Genomic DNA, 19,071 nt, shown 5'->3' on the forward strand with positions numbered 1-19,071 from the left:
CAGCGCGGGGACTGCAGCGGCCCGCGCACGCCGGCCGGGGGGGGGCGCCCCTCGGGGCAGGGCGGCCCGCGCGCCCCGGGCACCCGCTCGGGCCCCGCCGACGCGCCCCGCAGCCGAGCGCCGGAGGAGCCGGGGGAGCCGGGGGAGCCGGGGGAGCGGGGCGGGCGGCGGGGCGGGCGGCCGGGGGCAAACTTGCCGCCTCCGCGGTGGGGGGGGGCCGGGGGCCGCGGGACGAGGGCGGGCGCTGCGCCCTGGAGGCGGGGGCTGGGGGGCTCCCGGCGCGCACCCGCTCCCGCTCCCGCACCCGCTCCCGCTCCCGCTCCCGCACCCGCACGCCCCGCGCGAGGGGCCCGGGCCCCGGAGGTGCGGCGCGGCCGGCTTCGGCGGGCGAAGGGCGCCCCCTGGTGGGGCCACGGGCACCGCGCGGGGCAGGAGCGGGCCGGGCTGCGGCGCGAGGACCGAGCGGGAGAGCGGGCGGGACCCCGCGGGGGGCCGGGGGTGGGGAGGGGTGGGGGGAGGTGGGCCGGGGAGCCCGTCGAGGCTTCCAGGGCGCGGTGCGGTGCGTCCAGAGGCCCCGAGGCCGGGAGGGGCGCCCGGTGCGGCCCAGGGCCCCGCCTGAGCCCGAGCCAGGTAGCGAGCGGCGGGGCCAGGAGGGCAACCAAGCCTTCCCACACAGTCGGCGCCGGGCGCCCCGCCCCGCAGCTGCGCCCAGGGGGAGGCGGCGGCAGGAGGCCCGAGGACAGGACGGCGAGGCCCGCAGACACTAGTTCCAACCCCCCCACGCCAGGGGGCTGCCCGCCGGTCCTCCCCGCCGCGCCCGCGCACCCGCAGCCCCATCAGACCCAGACCCCGGGGTGGGGGGGGGGCACGGCTCGCTCCCAGCCACGCCCGCAGGGTCTTGGCCTCCAAGGGGTAGCGTCCTGGCTGGCACTGCGCCCCCCACGCAGGGTTGGCCGCCCTGCCCTGGCCACTTCCCTGCCCCCCGGGCTGCAGGCCGGAATGTGGCTCCCATCCTGCCATGCCCCACCTCCCCTCGCCGGCTGGGTGCTCGCTCCTTAGGGAAGACACCATTTAGCACCGACTGTGTGCCCTGAACACAGCTCTTAGACACCGTCGTTTGCAATCACCTTGGCATCAACCTTGCAAGGTGACGCTGCCCCCATTGCACAGAGGAGGAAGCCTGCAAACCAGCCACACCGGCGGTGAAGAGGCTGCACAGAACTACCTCCTAATTCCAGCTCTAGTCCCTCGGCCTGGGCCTCATTGGCGAAAGGGGCAGAAGGACTGCATTGGGCCAAGCAGGAGGTTCCCTGGAGGGGCACCCCGGGGATCGCGGGCAAGAGATTTCAGGACCCTTGGCTTCTGTTTCCACATCTGTACACACCAGAAAAGCAAACTAAGTAATCTCTAAAGTTACTTCAAACTGTGAAATGCCAAGTGTGGATCCAGGGCCTCTGTTACGGGAAGGCTGCAAGATCAGCAAGACCGTGGTAGCTTAAGGGTTTTGGAGGAAAAACACTAAGTGAAATGCTTCATCTTATTCTTTTGCCTGGTGAGCTCATCCTATTAACCAAGGAGGCGGGAAGGAGCTTTTGACAAGGTCAGAGAGATTGCTGATGGGTCCAAGGTAGACTTGGCTGTGACCTAATGAGGACCTCGGTTTCTCCCCCTTGCTGCGAGGATCACTCTCTTTCCCCATCAGGCCTCTGCCCCTAGAAGCAAGGGGTCCTCTAGGAGGCAGGCGGCAGTGCCAGGGAAGCCCGCTGTCAGCCCCACCCTGGTGGTTGCCAAGGGACAACCTGTCTCTTCTTTCTGCCACCAGCTGATGAGTTGTTTTGAGTACTCACTGCTTGCTCTCCTCTTTCTTTTCTCCAGAACATCAATGCCACTTGTCAATCAGAATTTCGTTCCAGATGACAAGCTAAGTTCCCGAGCTCAGCTGGGAGTGGGGATGGGGTGGGGATGTCAGTCCGGGCCATTTGGGGGATTCCAGAGAGGTTGGGAAATGGGACTCCTGCCCCTGGACCTTCTCAACTGAAGCATCCCTTAACTGAGGCATCCGGCCCAGCCAGGGTTCAGCGTGCCTGGGCAGCCTGGTGAAGCCCTGGTGGACCTGAGTTCTTCGGTGGCTGGAGCCCACAGGAAGGAGTCTGTTCTTCTGGATTGATGTACAGCTTCTTCCTTCTTTGTATTTGCCTCAGGTAGTTCCGCAAAGAATACTTGATCTTAAATTTACCTGCCTTGTCTTTTCCAAAAGTCCCTGTGAAGGTTTATCACAAGTGCATAATGAACCCACTGCATCAGTAGGGCCAACGGATGTGACTGGGTGACTTATCCACGCTTGACTTCGTGGGACATGCCATCCCTGTGTCTCTTAGAAACCATGCCAGCAGTCTCTAACTGATGACTTTAGACTGGCCCCTAACACCCCACAGATGGCTGCCCAGTGATGGATCTAAAATGAGCATTACTCCTTCGCACCCCAGGTTAAACCCCTTTTCATGACCCCGTATGGCCTATAAAGTACAACTGAGCCCAACACTCCTCAGCATAGCACCTAAGATCCCTGCTCACTCCTCTGGCCACACCCATCTCCCACCACTGCCCATCTCAGGCTCCATCAGTGCCAAACTGCCCACAGTTAGTTCCCTGGTCCTCCTATTTTATGCTTCTGTGCTCTAACACATCGATTTCGGTCAAGAAGCCTCACACACACACACACACACAGGTACAAAAAACCTCAGTTTAGGAATTTCCTCCTACAAGAAGTTGCTCCTGCCCTGCTATCGGGTCCCCTCCCGACAGAATTAATTACTCCCCGCTCTAGAATTCTCTTGCACTTATGGTTACTCACTCGATCCATGTCTGCATTCACTTAAAGACTATGGACTTGTTCCCTTGGATTTATTTTTAGCTTCTCCCTTTTTTGTATTTTTCTCAGGTAGATCCACAGAGCAGAATAGTTGTTCTTAAATTTGCCTACCATCTCTTTTCTGAAGATCCCTTTGAAGGTTAACCACAAGTTCATAATGAGAGTGTGGATTTTTTAAAAAAAAATCTATATTAGCAGCAGAATTCCCAAGATAGCAGGTGCTCAGTAAATGTGTTGGATGAATGAGCCGACATGAAGTGGGGGTTAGTGAGGTCTGCAGTTCTGGCAAATCAAATTTACTTCCACCACTGATTTGGGGGAGCCAGATGGGTTTTCCTGACAGGCAGTGTGAAACTACTGGCCTCCACTAAACCTGAAGTCTTTACAAACCTAAGCTGAAGGTAGGGTTCTGGTGGAGCGCCTTGAGGTTGGAGACAGCAAGGGCCTGACCGAGGATCCTTATCGCCTCTTGGTGTGACGTGCGGCAACCCTGCTAGTGTACTACACTCAAACTCCAGATGAGATGAAATAATTCTCTGTCCTTTGGTCACCTGTTTGGGATATAAATGGTTCATTCCTAAAGAATAATGTCTAACAGAACCAGCTTAGAAGCAGAATTGATATGAGGGGCACCTGGGTGGCTCAGCGGTTGAGCATCTGCCTTTGGCTCTGGCTGTGATCCCGGGGTCCTGGGATCGAGTCCCACATCGGGCTCCTCGCAGGGGACCTGCTTCTCCCTCTGCCTGTGTCTCCCATGAATAAACGAAATCTTTAAAAAGAAAAAAACAATTGATACTAGAAAGAGAATGGGTCTTGGATTTCACTTTGATTTTGACTCCTGCCTTAAAGGATGCTCTAAACAGCAGTTTTGCTTCATGGACATTGTAGCCAAGTGTCGGTGAAGAGCAAACATGCACACCTGGGGGCTGAGATGCACGCAGCCCCCAGGCCCCGTGGCAGCACATTGCTCAGCCTAGCTGACTGCAAAGACTATGTCTACTGTGAAAAAGCAGCCCCTCCACTTGAGGACCATGTTCTGAGGCAGCTCTCCTGCCCCAGCCTCTCTTACCTCCATCTTATTAGTCTAGGCGTACAGAATCCCGCTCACACTGAAATTACAGGGGAAACTTGGATCCTCCTTGATCGGAATACAACCTGCCTCCCCTTCTGTATTCGAGCTCTCCTCCCAGCATAAGAACCTAATTCATTCCCACCCCATATCTCAATTTCCATTTACTACCCTGTAGAGGAGATAAGCTGCCATGGCAATGCGTTCTTCTTCCAGAAATCTTTGGTGCCTATTATGCGCCGGGCCCTGGAGACAAAGTAGAAAACAAGACAAATCCAGGGCTTGGCCTCTTGGGGTTCAGGCAAATGAAAAATATCGTAGAGGCCATACATTGTCTTCTCACAGTCTGATCCATTCGGAGATCAGGTCTTTTCTGTAGGATACCTCACATACAGTTAACACAGTCGCGGGGGCATAGTCTAGGCCGGCAGACTGTGTGGGGGTGGCGGCAAGCACCAGGGACCTGTGGCTTATGGAAAGTCCAGCGCTGGGACCGAGGGTCTTCGGCACATACGGGCTTGGGTGTGCACCTGTAATTCTCTGCCCGGATCTCCCACAGACCTGGGCTGCAGCTGCAGGCCGGCCCCTGCGGCCGCACCTGCTAGGAAGTGGGGCGTGGGGCCCGCCTGCACGGTCAAGCCTGGCAGCTGGTGCCCAGAGAGCAGGGGTGCTATGCTTGCTTCTAAGCCAGCATCGTACCTGTGGTGGGCTTTCTACTTCCACATCCGCCTCTCCTCATGGGCTCTCACAGGCGAGGCAGGTTTCGAGAGCCCATGTTCCAGACAGAAATCAGTAAGGAAGCAGCAAAGCTGGGTTAAAACTCAGGGCTTCTGGGGGCCCCTGGGTGGCTCAGCGGTTGAGCATTTGCCTTCGGCTCAGGTCAGGATCCCAGGGTCCAGGGATCGAGTCCCACATCGGACTGCTTCTCCCTCTGCCTGTGTCTCTGCCTCTCTCTGTGTATCTCATGAATAAAAAAATAAAATCTTAAAAAACAAAAACAAGTCGGGGCTTCTGGCTCAGGGAGGGTGAGAAGCATGCTTCGAGAAGGATGCTGGGCAGAGACCACTATGAGATGGGGACAAGCCCACTGAAGTCTGTGCTAGACAAAGACTAAAGTACTTTTTCTCACCATTTCCCTGTTGTCCTTCTTGATCTCCAAGAACAAGAGCAACGGAGAAAGCTGTACAGGGGAGCGGGAGCGAGAGCTAGGACAGACGAGGAATGGGGAGCTACCTGGGAGCAAGGTACGATCGCTTTAGCAATGAGGGGCACACAGGAGAGGATCTGCCTTCTTGATGCGACAATCTCAGGATACAAAAATAGGATGCCGAGGGCGCCGGGGTGGCTCACCGGCTGGGTGTCCGACCCTTGGTTACAGCCTGGGTCCTGATCTCAGAGCCCAGGGTCCAGCCCCGCATCGGGCTCTGCGCTCGCTCAGTTGGGGAATCGGCTTAGGATTCCCTCTCTCCCTCTGCCCCCTGCCCCAGTCTCTCTCTCTCTCTCTCTCTCTCTCTCAAATAAATAAATTAAAATCTTTTAAAAATACATAAGATGCCAAAATATGTAAATAAGATGCCACCTTCCAGATCACCCCAGGTGTGTGGGGTTGGCAGTTCATCCAGAGAACATTTTTGTCTGCACTGTGGCATTAGGTCGTCCTGTGAATCATTAGGAAACAATCCCAGGAGAGTAAAAAGTAGAAAAAAAATGTGTGTGCATATGCATGTGTATATATGTCTCTCTTTACAGACACACAGCCAGGTAGGTGGACAGACAGATGTGTGTGCGCATTCCCAGAGACACGTATATTTCAACATAATGTTGGCCAGTTCCCTTTTTCAGCTCAACAAAACAGTAAATCAGCAGCAGCTTCCATCTGCCAGGAATGATATTAGGCACTAAGGGGTACAGAAAGAAGATCTGGACATAGTTCCTGCTTTCAAAAATTTATGTTCTGGTGCGTTTAATTTTCCCTTCTAAAGGAAAACCTTTACATTTTATCTCATAGCAATTTTTAGGAGCTCGTGCCCTCTGAAGGAATTCAGAATAGTAAAAAAGAATAAGATGGTGGGATTTCTATTCACTCAGGGCAGATTTCTTACTACTCTCCGCTAAATGAGGGATGAGTTACGTTCACGAACTGTACTGCGCAGTGGGCCGCGGCCAAGTGTGGATATGGAAGAGACGCTTACCCGCGAGCTCCTTTGTAGAGGAAGTTCTGTGTTGGGTACTGCACGGTTTAACACTCAGTTGTTTACGTCGTTACTCTTCCAGATTCCAGGCGAAAGCCTTAATTTAGAGCCATCTAGTTATCTTAATTTTAAAAAGACTAAAGGAAGATGTGGTCGTTGTCTTCAAATACTGAAGATCGTTCCCATTTGCTCCACAACCAGGACCAATGGATAGAAGTTATAGGCCGATTTTAGTTCAAATAAGAAAGAATTTATGAGTTGCCTCGGGAGATAATGAGCTCCCCAGCATTGGAAGTATACAAGCAGATGGATGGCCATCTGCCAGGATTGCCAGAGAAGGGATTCCAGCATTGGTTTAGGAGGTTGAATGAGGTACCTTCCATCTCTAAATTCGTGGATTCTCAGTCTGTCTCCTTGGCCCGAGGCAAAAAAAAAAAAATTTTTTTTCAATCTTTGGAGAAACTCCTATTGTTGCAAGTAAACATGTGCCTCATGGATTGGGCTTTTCTCTTTAGATGCATGGGCACTTTTCTTTAAGTGCAGTGAAGATACTTAATATTAGAAAATGCAATAATCACTTAAATGCTCTATTGACAAAATTAATATTATTGATACACTCAAGTGTTACTAGGTAAATAGCATTAATGGCCTTGTTAAAAAAAGGAAATCTATTTACAAGACAGGACGATAGTTCTCAAACAAGACCAATTTGAATAGACGAACATCGTGCTTGTTTTTTAAATGACTTCTTATAACATGCACACATGCGTACACATTCAGAAAGGAAAACAGTCAGTGGAGAAAAATGAAAAAGTATCTCAATATATCTACTGCTTTTATGCCTTGGAGTCAGACTGTACCACCTGCTAGAGGAAGGATGGTTTTCTTCATGCATTTTCAAGCATTAAGCACTTGGGTGAAGCTCAGCACGCACAATAATACCCTGTTCTTTGGAATACAAATCGACTCCAGGTTATCCTTCTCTGCACCCCCCACCCCAGTCTGATGGAGTGCACTGCTTTTCAAATGCTAATTAGGCAGACTGTAGAGGTGATATGGTTGACTTAAAAATTTGGCGGGGAAAGAGAAATAGAAACTAAATTGAAAAAAAAAAAAGAAAGAGGCAAAGCAGACCCAAGAAAAAATACTTCTGCATAAATATTTAGACAATAACCAGAACAGGATATAGGTCTTCTCTCTCCCAACCCCTAGAGACAAGATTTTTATTTTTTATTTTTTTTTTAATTTTTAGTTTTTCATGTTCATATAAGGATCTGCTTTATGGACTAGTTGGATAAAAAAGTGAATGGGATGCCATTGTTATGTTGTCAGATAACAGAGTTCCTGCTGGGGTGTCTTCAAGGTTCAGTGGGGTTTGGTGAGCAGTTTGCTCACTGGCTGCTAGGGGCCAGGCCCTGTCGTGGGGGGGTGGTGCAGGCAGGTGTGGGGAGATGGGGCCCTGCCCTCCCGAAGCTCCCTCACTCCTGAGGGGCTTGGAGAGGCCCTTCTGTAGGCGTCAGCCCGCTTAACATCAGTCCTCAGCTCAACACTGCTGCCCCTGCTCCCTCCTCGCTACAAAACAAAATACATCTCTTATGTGGAAAGCATTCTCAAGATAAAAACCTTTCAATTCTGTCATCATGCAGGTAGCTGATCCATCTCCCTACCACTCTAACAACTGATATTTGCACGACACTTCACAGCTTATAACGCACTCGAAGCCACCATCATACTTATGGGTTCATCATCAGGGCCCTGTGACGTGTGGGGTTAGCCCCATTTCAAAGACGGGGACATAACCCATTTAGTAGTAAATGATGAGCCTTCAAGTTGTATTTTCTTTTTTTTTTTTTTTTAATTTTTATTTATTTATGATAGTCACAGAGAGAGAGAGAGAGGCAGAGACACAGGCAGAGGGGGAAGCAGGCTCCATGCACCGGGAGCCTGATGTGGGATTCGATCCCGGGTCTCCAGGATCGTGCCCTGGGCCAAAGGCAGGCGCCAAACCGCTGCGCCACCCAGGGATCCCTAAGTTGTATTTTCTGATTTTAAACCAGCAAAGTCCCCTTCCACTACCGTTCTAGCTTAACCACTCCGCCATCCTGACGTAATACCTATACACTTATTTTTATTTATTTAAACTTTTGTGTTAAAAAGCCTCCATGCCCCATGTGGGGCTTGAACTCACCACCTTGAGATCAAGAAGCATGCGCTCTTGGGGGCTGAGCCAGCCAGGCGCCCCCTGCTGTAGCAGGTAAAGAACCTGAGGAACAAAGCATTTAATTGAACAAAGCTATGCCACTTCTTGGTGAAGCACGCTGCCGTCCAAACTCCTGCTTCTTCCCGTTCCAGGCTTTTCCCTTGTAACGGAGCCAAGCCACCAATTTCGCCTTGGGCCAGATGAAAAGATCAAAACGTTCTTTGTAGAATGGAAAACATTGGTAAGACCCAAAACCAAAAGAGCTAAAAAAAAAAAAAAATCCAACCTATCACTTGAAACAAAAGCAAAAATTAAATCTTGCTTTTAAATCAATCTTACTTTTTTTTTTTTAAATCAATCTTACTTTTAAAGTGAGTTTTATTCCTCTTTCCTTGTGCCTTGTCTTAGATATGTCTTTCCCAGGGGCAGGGTCTAATGTTTATTTATTTCATAGAAAATATTTGGAAAACATACCCGACAATGACATACACTGTCCACTAGGTACATATTTTTAATCACCAGCATTGAAACTAAACTCACAAGCATTTTACATTCTTAATCCAGACAGAACCATCCTATTCTGGGGGCTCCTGGGTGGCTCAGCGGTTGGGCATCTGCCTTCTGCCCAGGGTGTGATCCCGGGGTCCTGGGATCAAGTCCCACATTGGGAGCCTGCTTCTCCCTCTGCCTGTGTCTCTCTCTCTCTCTCTGTGTCTCTCATGAATGAATAAATAAAACCTTTAAAAAATAAGAAAAAGAACCATAGTATCCCTTGTGTGCAACAGAGCACATGGCTGACATTTAATAAATGCTAGATAAAATAGAAGCCGTACTTCAAAGTAACAATAGCTGAAGAATCTCATTAACACAAAGTAAGATAAACAAGCTACCATCGCACATCTGGATTGGCGTAGCTAGGCACCTTTCCCCCCGACTGCTACAAAAGACACGGAGCAGCTAGGATCTTACCCGACATGCTGGGCAGCATTTTCCATCCAACACCATGGTGAGAGACAGGAAAAAAAAAAAAAAAGATTCTTTTGTCCAGTTCTCTTCCCTAATTATACCTTGGGTCTAAATAAAGAAAATACAGCACACATAATCAGAAATGATTTGAAGTAAATGAAAAGCAACAGAGTGGAGGTTTTAATCATATTATCAGTGGCAAGGGTCAGAGGAAATGGACAGATGGGAACAGCAAATTATCCACAGTGGCAAGGAGCAGAGAAAGAGATGCAAGGCCAGAGGAGGAGTCAAGAAACTAAGCTTGGTTTTCCAAGTTCATTCAAAACTGTTTGTTTGGAAAGATGAATGGATAAAGAAGATGTGGTTTATGTATACAATGGAATATTCCTCAGCCATTAGAAACGAAAAATACCCACCATTTGCTTCGACGTGCATGGAACTGGAGGGTATTATGCTGAGTGAAATAAGTCAGTCGGAGAAGGACAAACATTATATGGTCTCATTCATCGGGGGAATATAAAAAATAGTGAAAGGGAATAAAGGGGAAAGGAGAAAAAATGAGTGGGAAATATCAGAAAGGGAGACAGAACTTGAGAGACTCCTAACTCTGGGAACCGAACTAGGGGTGGTGGAAGGGGACGTGGGCTGGAGGTGGGGGTGACTGGGTGATGGGCACTGAAGTGGGCACTTGAGGGGATGAGCACTGGGTGCTATTCTACATGTTGGCAAATTGAACACCAATAAAAAATAAATTTATAATAAAAAAAAACTGGCGACTGAAGGAAGAGGCAATGACAACCCTCCAGCAGGCAAACTGCTTGCTAATATCCTAGCAAAACACTAACACCATCAAATAATAAGAAATATCATGATGTCTCCAGAGAAGCGAGGTTCAGACCTGCTTTCCCGTCTGTAGAGTTCCACTTAATAGAGTATATTCAACGTAGCTGAACAAATATCCAGAAGGTTACAATGTTGATTAGGAAAAATACTGTTTTTTTTTTAAAAAAAGATTTTATTTATTTATTCATGAAAGACACACACAGAGAGTCAGAGACACAGGCAGAGGGAAAAGCAGGCTCCATGCAGGAGCCTGACTTGGGACTTGATCCTGGGTCTCCAGGACCACGCCCTGGACTGAATGCAGCGCTAAACCGCTGAGCCACTGGAAAAATGCTTCACACTGACATCTGGAAACCACCCGACCAGTTAAAAAAGCAGGTGGGGACATTTCGGTTGTTTTGTTCCTCTGAGAGTAACGCTTGTGTCCTGTGGGCCTAGCTGCCTAGCATCGGGGGTGGGTTAGGGGGCCGGGGGTGGGGTAGGAAGCCGAGGGAATGAGAGGTGGGAGGGACGCCCCCTTGGTGCAAAGCCATTGAGGCCTTCTCCTGTTGGGTTTATTGCAGTGGTTTAGGAAGCAATCCAGGAGATCACCCAGACGTCTTCAGCCATGGCCAGGGCTGCGTCAGACCAACAGATTATATCAAACGGCTTGTAAAAGGTGACCAAGTGTTGTAGATGATTGACCCTAAATAAAGTGTCTCCTGCCTAGGATTTTGGTGCCATACCATTTCATAGTATTCGCCTGACCTCAGCCAAAACAGGGATAAAATCTGAGATTAGGATAAGAATCTGGGGAAGTGACTCATTACTTTTGCTCACTGTATAAAGTAGCTTTGGTTCTGTCTTCTATTTACCAAAATGCAGAGGGTTACTAGGAAGGTTTGGGTCACCTGCCTTATGTTAAATATGTTTATTTTTATGTTAAATAAAGACTGCTCTCAATTTTTTTTTTTTTAGATTTTATTTGTTTATTCATGAGAGACACAGAGAGAGAGAGGCAGAGACACAGGCAGAGGGAGAAGCAGGCTCCCTGTGGGGAGCTCAATGCAGGACCTGATCCCAGGACCCTGGGATCAAAGCTCCCCTGGCATGTTGCTGGGCGGTCACCCAGTTGTCTCCAACCAACAGCACCTCAGATCTCTGGCCACGCTGGGTGCACACCTCATGAAGGGGAAAAACAAACCCTCCAGCAGGCAAACTGCTTGCTAATATCCTAGCAAACTGACCTCATTGGCAGTAAAAGCGTCTGTAGACCCCATCAAGACTCTTAAAAAACAAAATCCCTAACCAACCTTACATTTGCACAGATTATTCCAACAAGATCATTGCTTCAGCTTGGTGCTTCGGGCTTTTTAGGCTATTGGAGGACCAAACACATGTAGTATTTGAGCTCTTACTGGGTTTCTAGTGTTGTAAAGGGCAGGAGAGAAGTAAGAAAAAAAAAGATCATTTATCAAGTGTTGACTATATGCTAGGTACGACAAAACTTTCCATTTATTCCTTCATTTTCATCAACACAACCCTACGAGGTGTGCGGGATGGTGAGTTCCCTGTGACGGGAGCTGTTGAAGCATGTTTAAGGAGTGTAGGTAGGGGATGGATGAAAGCATTGAATCACTCAGGATGGGAACAAAGTGGGCGATCTCTGAGGTCCTTTTTTTTCTTCCATTAAAAAAAGAAAAGACATAATTCGCATACCATAGGATTCACCTTCCTTAAGTGTACCATCCAATGTTTCTTTGTGTATTTGTGAGGTTGTGTAACTGTCACCATCTTCGAATTCCAGAACATTTTGATCCCTCCAAACCCATTTGGACTCTCCCATCTCCCAGCCTCTGGCAACCAGAAATCTGCTCTCTGTTTCTATGGAATCACCTATTTTAGACGTTTCATGTAAATGAATCATACAATCTGTGGGTATTTTGTAACTGGCTTCTTCCCTTGGTGTGAAGTTTCCGAGGACCATCATGATGTAGCGTGCAAGGGCCAGATAACATCCCATTGGGTGGATGTGTCATTTTGCTGACCCGTTCATCAGCGGATGGACTCGGAAGCACTTTCCACTCTGAGGTTTATGGACGCAGGGTTCCCGTTCTGCATCCGGCTGGGACACCAACAGGTGGGACTCCAGTTGGCCTCCAGCACCACACTTGCAGCTTCTTGGATGACGTGGCTGTTGATAGACGGCTGCCTCAACTGCACATGCCAAATGGAACTAATTTCCCCTGACAGCCTCCCTCCTTCACGCTTCCCCACTTCTGCTAATGGCAACACCAATCTCTCAGGTCCATGCAACAGTCTTCTTCTTCTTCTTTTTTTTAACCCCTCCTTCTTCTGCATAGTAACTCACATGCCAACCTGTGTAGACCCTACCTCGACTATACCATTTCCTCCCATTGTCATGACCGATTTCAAGCCTCTTGGCTGTCAGTGTAGGTTTTCACCAGCTTCCCCATTTGCTAACTGTCCCCTTTCTACTCAGTGTGATTCAGTTGCTGGATTTATCCTTTTTATGTGCAGCTGTGTCCAAACCTGTCCCGGGATCAAACGGCTGAAATGAAATGCAAATTTCTAACCCTTGGTCCAGCGTAAATAGCTTGCAATTTAGTAAAGGAAGAAAGGCAGATAAGTGATAGTCATACCCTTGCCTTCGCTATTTGATTGCAAACATCTTTAAGGGAAGAAACTATTTCCACAGCAGGGTGAGAAAGACAAGGCTTTGGTGGAAGCCAGGCCCTCTCTTGAAGCCTACCTATTCCATCAGGGACACGAGAATCACCCCAAGCTTCCATCACCTCATTTGTGAATAAAAAAAAAAGGAGAAAAACTACTTACCTCTTGGGGTGCTTGTGAAGATGAGACGTAAGGTACATAAGGGGACAACACCTGACGTGTAGCTTGTACACAATGAACTGTGGCCCCTGCTTTCGTCCTCCCCGAGATGCTGCACACTGCTCTGCAGAGCGGGCACCCAATACTCGGACTGCTAAATGGAAATGTGGGGATTTGGTGGGATACAGGGGGAAGCCCCAACTGCGGAAGGAGTCAGGGAAAGAGAACAGTAGCTGGCAGTTGCAGAGAATGAAAAGAGGGAGCTTGGAAACACGAGCAAGACATGGATGGACAGGTACGTTCTGGGCTGGCCTGAAGGCAAAGGCTGAGGCAGGACTACCTGGGGGCAAGGTGCGGGGGGCAGGGAGGAGGCTAAGCCTCACTCGGGTGAAGGGCCATGATGGGTAGGAGAGGGAAATCAAGTTGGCCAAAGAAATCATGAACAGCTCAGAAACTAAGTAGAGTTGGATCTCCCCGTGGGAGTCCCCACAGAGCCATTACGGTTCTTGGGCTGACAAGTGACGGGAGGAGCAGGAACCCACGCTCATGCTGGTGTTTGCCCAAAACGACCCGGCCACGCTGGGGATAGAGCAAGGAGCACACCAGAAAGACATTTTGAGTGCTGGGGGGCTCAGTGGTTGAGCATCTGCCTTCGGCACAGGGCGTGATCCTGGAGACCCGGGATCGAGTCCCACGTTGGGCTCCCTGCATGGAACCTGCTGCTCCCTCTGCCTGTGTCTCTGCTTCTCTCTGTGTGTCTCTCATGAATAAATAAATAAAATCTTAAAAAAGAATACATTTTGAAAGAAAAAAGCATTACAGGCCTTCCCTAGTAACAAAAACGATAAACGATCCTGAACTTTTGCCTCTTTCCCCGAAGGCCAACATTTTATTTTTTCCCTCCAAACATCTTCAAACACCTTGTTCCTCCAATCCTTTCTTTTCTGAAACAAAGCTAGAAATAAACTTGACCGATTAGTCAGGAAACCCTATCAGTCGTGGCTGTCCAGGTACTCCGACCCAAGATAGAAAGATTCCGGGTTATCTTAATCTGCCTACCTGTGCCCAGGCTTAATTGCGATGCGGCGCTTCCCTGAAGAGACAGGAAGAAGTTGAGCATGTCAGGTAATCAATCAAAACTCACATTTACAGCTCCAGAACCTTCCCCCACACTCCTATTAGAGTACAGATACCCCACAGGAGGCAAACATTAGGCTCCGTAGGTACTGCAGCCAAATATCACTGGCTGCCCCCATCAAATTAGAATGTGGCAAAGAGGCCACTTTCTAAAAGGAAAAAGAAAAAGGTCAAGAAATTTTGAGGCCTTTTTAAAAAAGATTTTATTTATTTATTTGATAGAGAGAGAGAGAGAGCACAAGCAGGGGGAGCAGGAGAGGGAGAAGCAGACTCCCCCCCCCCCCCCCCCCCCCCGAGCAAGGAAGCCCACACGGGGCTCGACCCCAGCGCCCTGAAATCATGACCTGAGCCAAAGGCAGACACTTAACCGACTGAGCCACCCAGGCGCCCCAAATTTGAAGCTTTTACTTTCAATAGGTGGCAAGGCATAGGGAGAGTTTTGTGCCTCTTTTCCTTCCACTGGAGCTGTTTATAAATATTTGATTGCATGAAAGCCTCCAAGTTCTCTGGGACTCATTCTTGCTGGCTGGGCCCGTTTTCTTGCTGCTGCACTTGCTGGCTAAATAATCAATCCAGCTACCTCAGGTTCCGGGCACTCAACTTTTGTGAATTTGCCAAATTTCAGAAGCCTTTCAGAAGAGGCCATCAATCAGGACACGAGAGGGAATGGAGGTAAGCTCTGTCAGTCTCAGGCTCGCTTTGAGCACATATACTAAAATTGGAATGATCCAGAGAAGATTAGCACGGCCCCTGCGCTAGGATGACACACAAATCTGAGAAGTGTTCTATATTAAAAAAAGAAAAAAAAAAAAAAAAAAAAGACCTGTCAGTCTCTCTCAGCCAATGCTCAGAAAGTCTTCTCTGAACCAGGAATGTCAGATCCGCTTCCCCAAAAGCCCTCAAGATTCTTGTAAACTGGCATGGAGATGAGGACAACAGAGAAAATATAAATAATGCCTCAGAAGACTGTAGGTCATGCTCAACTAGAGGAATCTATCAAAAGAAGAGATGCCAAAGAAGAAGAGGGCAAAGGGAGATTTCCAGGGACAGACTTCAGCGAGTGACATTAAAATTATGCTCTTATTTGGAGGAACACACGAGGCCAGGAAAGGCTGGGGTCACCTGGGACCGCCCAGCGAGCCCCCTCTAAGCTGCACCTCTGTGCTCTTGGGTCATCGACCTTGGACCCTGTCAGGACTGGAGGGACCCAAGAGAGAACTGGCACCTAACTTCCTCAGGAGAAGATGAGAAACCTGGCAAATGACTTGTTCCGGGTTAGACAATGAGCTAAATGAGAGCAGAGAGTAGAAAGGACTTTAGTTTGGTCTGGTCATGCTTCCTTGGTCTGACGTACAGATAGGAGGGGAAGACAGGGAAAGCCCCAGAAACCCTGCCCCACATCACCCTTCAGGCCATGCTGTCTGGGCTACAGGGTTTGCGTTCTCCAGAAAAGGTCCTAAAGCATAAGAAGTTCATATCCATACATGAATATGAAAATCGCTTATGCTCTTTACCGCAGTAGCTATGGTAATATATGCATTTTTAGGAAGATAAAACGCAAAGTTTCATTAAATAATCACACTATAACTCAGTCTCCCATTAATTAAAAATGTAAGCAGCTCATATATTTTAAGGAAATTAAAGATGTTTCCAAACTACCAAGGTCTAGCTTTAATGGGAAGATAAACCCAAATAGCATCAGCACACTGCGTATGGAAGGAGGCTTTCAGCAAGATGAAAAAAACCATTAGTTACACAGGACTGCGTAATTTCTGGGACGTCTCCTGCGACCACACTCCACCCCCTTATAACAGTAGCACCAAAGCAGCACAAGTTCAATATATAGGTTTCTTAAAACCAAGGTTCTGGGGGCACCTGGGTGGCTCAGTGGATTGAGTGTCACCTTCAGCTCAGGTCATGATCTTGGGGTCCTGGGATCGAGTCCCACGTTGGGTTCCCTGCTTAGTGGGGAGTCTGCTTCTCCCTCTCCCTCTGCTCCTTCCTCTGCTCACGCTCTCTCTCAAATAAATAAAATCTTAAAACCAAAGTTCTTACTAAATCACCATTTCTTTCTTCCTTTACATTTAAAAGAACTAGGTTAAACAAGTATATTATTATATAGGCTAGCAACCAATTTTTAAAAAATGAACATACATTCTCTCCCTCCTCTCTCACACACATACACGTAAGCCTAGCATTTGGACACACAAAACCATGATAAAACCTGAAATAGGGCTGCCTTTGTAAGAGAGAGATTTCCATATCCTAAATGCATTCATCATCTTTTCACCTTTCCCACTTTAAGTATTCAGCTCCTAGAATAAAATACTGCCACCACCAGCTTTCTAGAGAGACACCGATCACATGCTTGGAAATTTCTTATTCATGCCCCACAATAACTCCATTAAGTATTACTGACCCTGATCTGGAGCTGAGGAAATGGGACCCAGGGGTTGACCTGCTCGGGGTCACACAGCAAGTGAACAGAAGAGCTAGAACTGAACCTGACCCTTCAGGCTCTTTTCACCACCCCAACACTTCCCAAAGTATGGTCTGCAAACCCCTGGTGTTGCCAAGATTTTCAGGGATCCAATCATAACTATTTTCATCAGACTACTAATTTGGAAATTTGTGTCCACCACCGTGAGACTTCTCCAATGAGATCAGTTATCAATACCAATGAACGTGAGCTTTTGATTTTATGTAAAGAAATGTGTCAACAAGTGAAGGTCTGTGTAGTTCAGGAAACCCAGTTATTTTCCAAATTACTGATACGGGGTATTATAAAACCATGCATGGGTAAAAGATGCCATTTTTCACACACTTGAAGTTTAAAATGGACTGATGTATTTTAGTGTCACAAAGTATAAAAATTTCATTGATGTGGCTTCAGATTCCACATTGCTGCTCTTTTAAGAAACTACCACTCGTCAAGTTTCAGTGTAGTATCAAAATATCCACAACCATCTGAAAAGGCTATTAAAATACTTTTCCCTTTTTAAAATATGTGTCTGTGTAAGGCTGGATTTTCTTCATATACTTCAATCGAAGCAACATAGCACACCAGATTGCATGCAAAAGTAGATACGAGAATCCAGTTGTCTTTTACTATGACAGACATTAAAGACATCTGAAAAACTGTAACACTCTTCTCATGAATCATTTTGTGAAAAATGGGTTTACAATTATTTTTAAATGAATTAGTTTTTTATTGGTTTTCTCCTTTCTCATAAGGAATTTTCTCATTTCCCTAACGAGGTCAAGGTCAGTAGACACATTCCACATGAATACGAGATCCTCCAGGAGGCCTACAATAACTTTTAGGAGTATGAAGTGATCTTGAGATCAAAACGATTGAGCTTGGCTGCCCTTATTTAAAATAATGAGAGCAGAAAAAAATTGATCTGTGCAGATACTTCTCCAAAAAAAAAAAAAAAATTACATGTATACAAAGAAAGGGATACCCTAGAATAAAATGCTGTAAAGGAAGCCTTAAATTATAGGTAGGCCCAAAAGCACCCTCACCAAGTAAGGGGGAAAGACTGGAATAGAAAGAGAGCTCTCTACCTACCCTAAATGGTTTCACACCGAGGCCTTGGCTGATGCTCAGGGAATGCTGGTGTCTCACTAGCAATAGGTGGCAAAACAAACATGCTTCCTGGTGGCTAAAATCAAGCAAGTGCTTGCAGTTAGCAGTATGGGTGACACTTGCCATTATAGGAAAAAATGGGAAACACCTAGATCTAGCTATTTATCTGTAATGTTTGAGGACATTCGTCAGGAAGACATCAACTGAAAAGCAATTATTCATCGGGATAGATCCTCTGATCTTTCCAGTTGGTACTAAACCTTTGGTGAGCCAGTCCCGTGGCTTGGGAGAGGGATGGAAACAATATAAGTAACTGCTCACAGGCAGAGACAGTGCTTAATTTTTGCTGTTCCTCTTAGAAGATAGGCATCCAGGACCAAGTGGGAATGGAACAGGTATTCATCTCCCCCACAACCTACGTTCATAAACACACTTGCAAGCACTAACAGTTTAATGGCCACAAAGTATATTTAAAGTCTCAATTTTTAAAGGGCTTAACTAAAAAATCCTGCAAAATATAAAGCATTTTTCGCTGTACTTATCAGATCTACTGGCCAAATGTGCCCCCGAATGACTGAACATTTAAATGTCATCCTAAGAATTAGTCAAATGATACGTCTATGTCAAAACTAACATACCAACAAGTCCCCAAATCAGCAAGCTTTCAGGATGGAAATGGGATTAAAAAAAAAAGAAAAGAAAAAAAAGAAATGTTGCTATCTTAGGAAATCCAGCGTTGGGGATGAGAATGGTAATAAAGACATCCTATTTTCATTTAGGGTAGCATTAAGCCGAAGTTATTTTCAAGTGAACCATTAATTCCACTGACTTATATACTTTAAAAATGGTTAAAATGACAAATCTTATGTGCATATGTTTTACAATTTAAAAAAGTATATCAAGTCATTGAATTGTACTCTTTAAAGGAATGAACTGTATAACATGTGCATTAGGTCTCAATGAAGCTGGCCCAGGTGCTGCAACATTGCCAACTGCTGGTGTCTTCACAGAAGCTCACACATTAGTGGCCAGCTCCCCAGTAAAGATGTTCTCATAAGCAGGAAGATGTTGGACGGTCACTGCCAGGAAGATTAATCAAGGCCTCCTTGGTGCCTAAGCTTTTCTTTCGTTTCAAAGATTTTATTTATTCATGAGACACACAGAGAGAGAGGCAGAGACACAGGCAGGGGGAGAAGCAGGGTCCCCGTAGGGAACCGGATGCAGGACTCGATCCCAGGACCCCGGGATCCCGACCTGAGCCGAAGGCAGATGCTCAACTGCTGAGCTACCCAAGTGCTAGTGCCTAAGCTTTTCTAATGTAACTTGTATAAGACAGAGCAAGAAGAATATAAATAAAAAGTCACATCCTTA

At 47.5% G+C, this 19,071-nt stretch overlaps 1 non-coding gene across 1 annotated transcript; it reads left to right on the top strand.

The window, feature by feature from the left end:
- Positions 1–14,803: 14,803 nt before the first annotated feature.
- On the top strand, positions 14,804–14,906 carry LOC119872105. The gene has a single exon (XR_005360289.1). It is a non-coding gene; the product is annotated as a U6 spliceosomal RNA (small nuclear RNA).
- The last annotated feature ends 4,165 nt before the right edge of the window (positions 14,907–19,071 follow it).

The sequence above is a fragment of the Canis lupus genome, chromosome 5, assembly GCF_011100685.1.
Source record: "Canis lupus familiaris isolate Mischka breed German Shepherd chromosome 5, alternate assembly UU_Cfam_GSD_1.0, whole genome shotgun sequence".
In the NCBI taxonomy this organism is placed as follows: domain Eukaryota; kingdom Metazoa; phylum Chordata; class Mammalia; order Carnivora; family Canidae; genus Canis; species Canis lupus.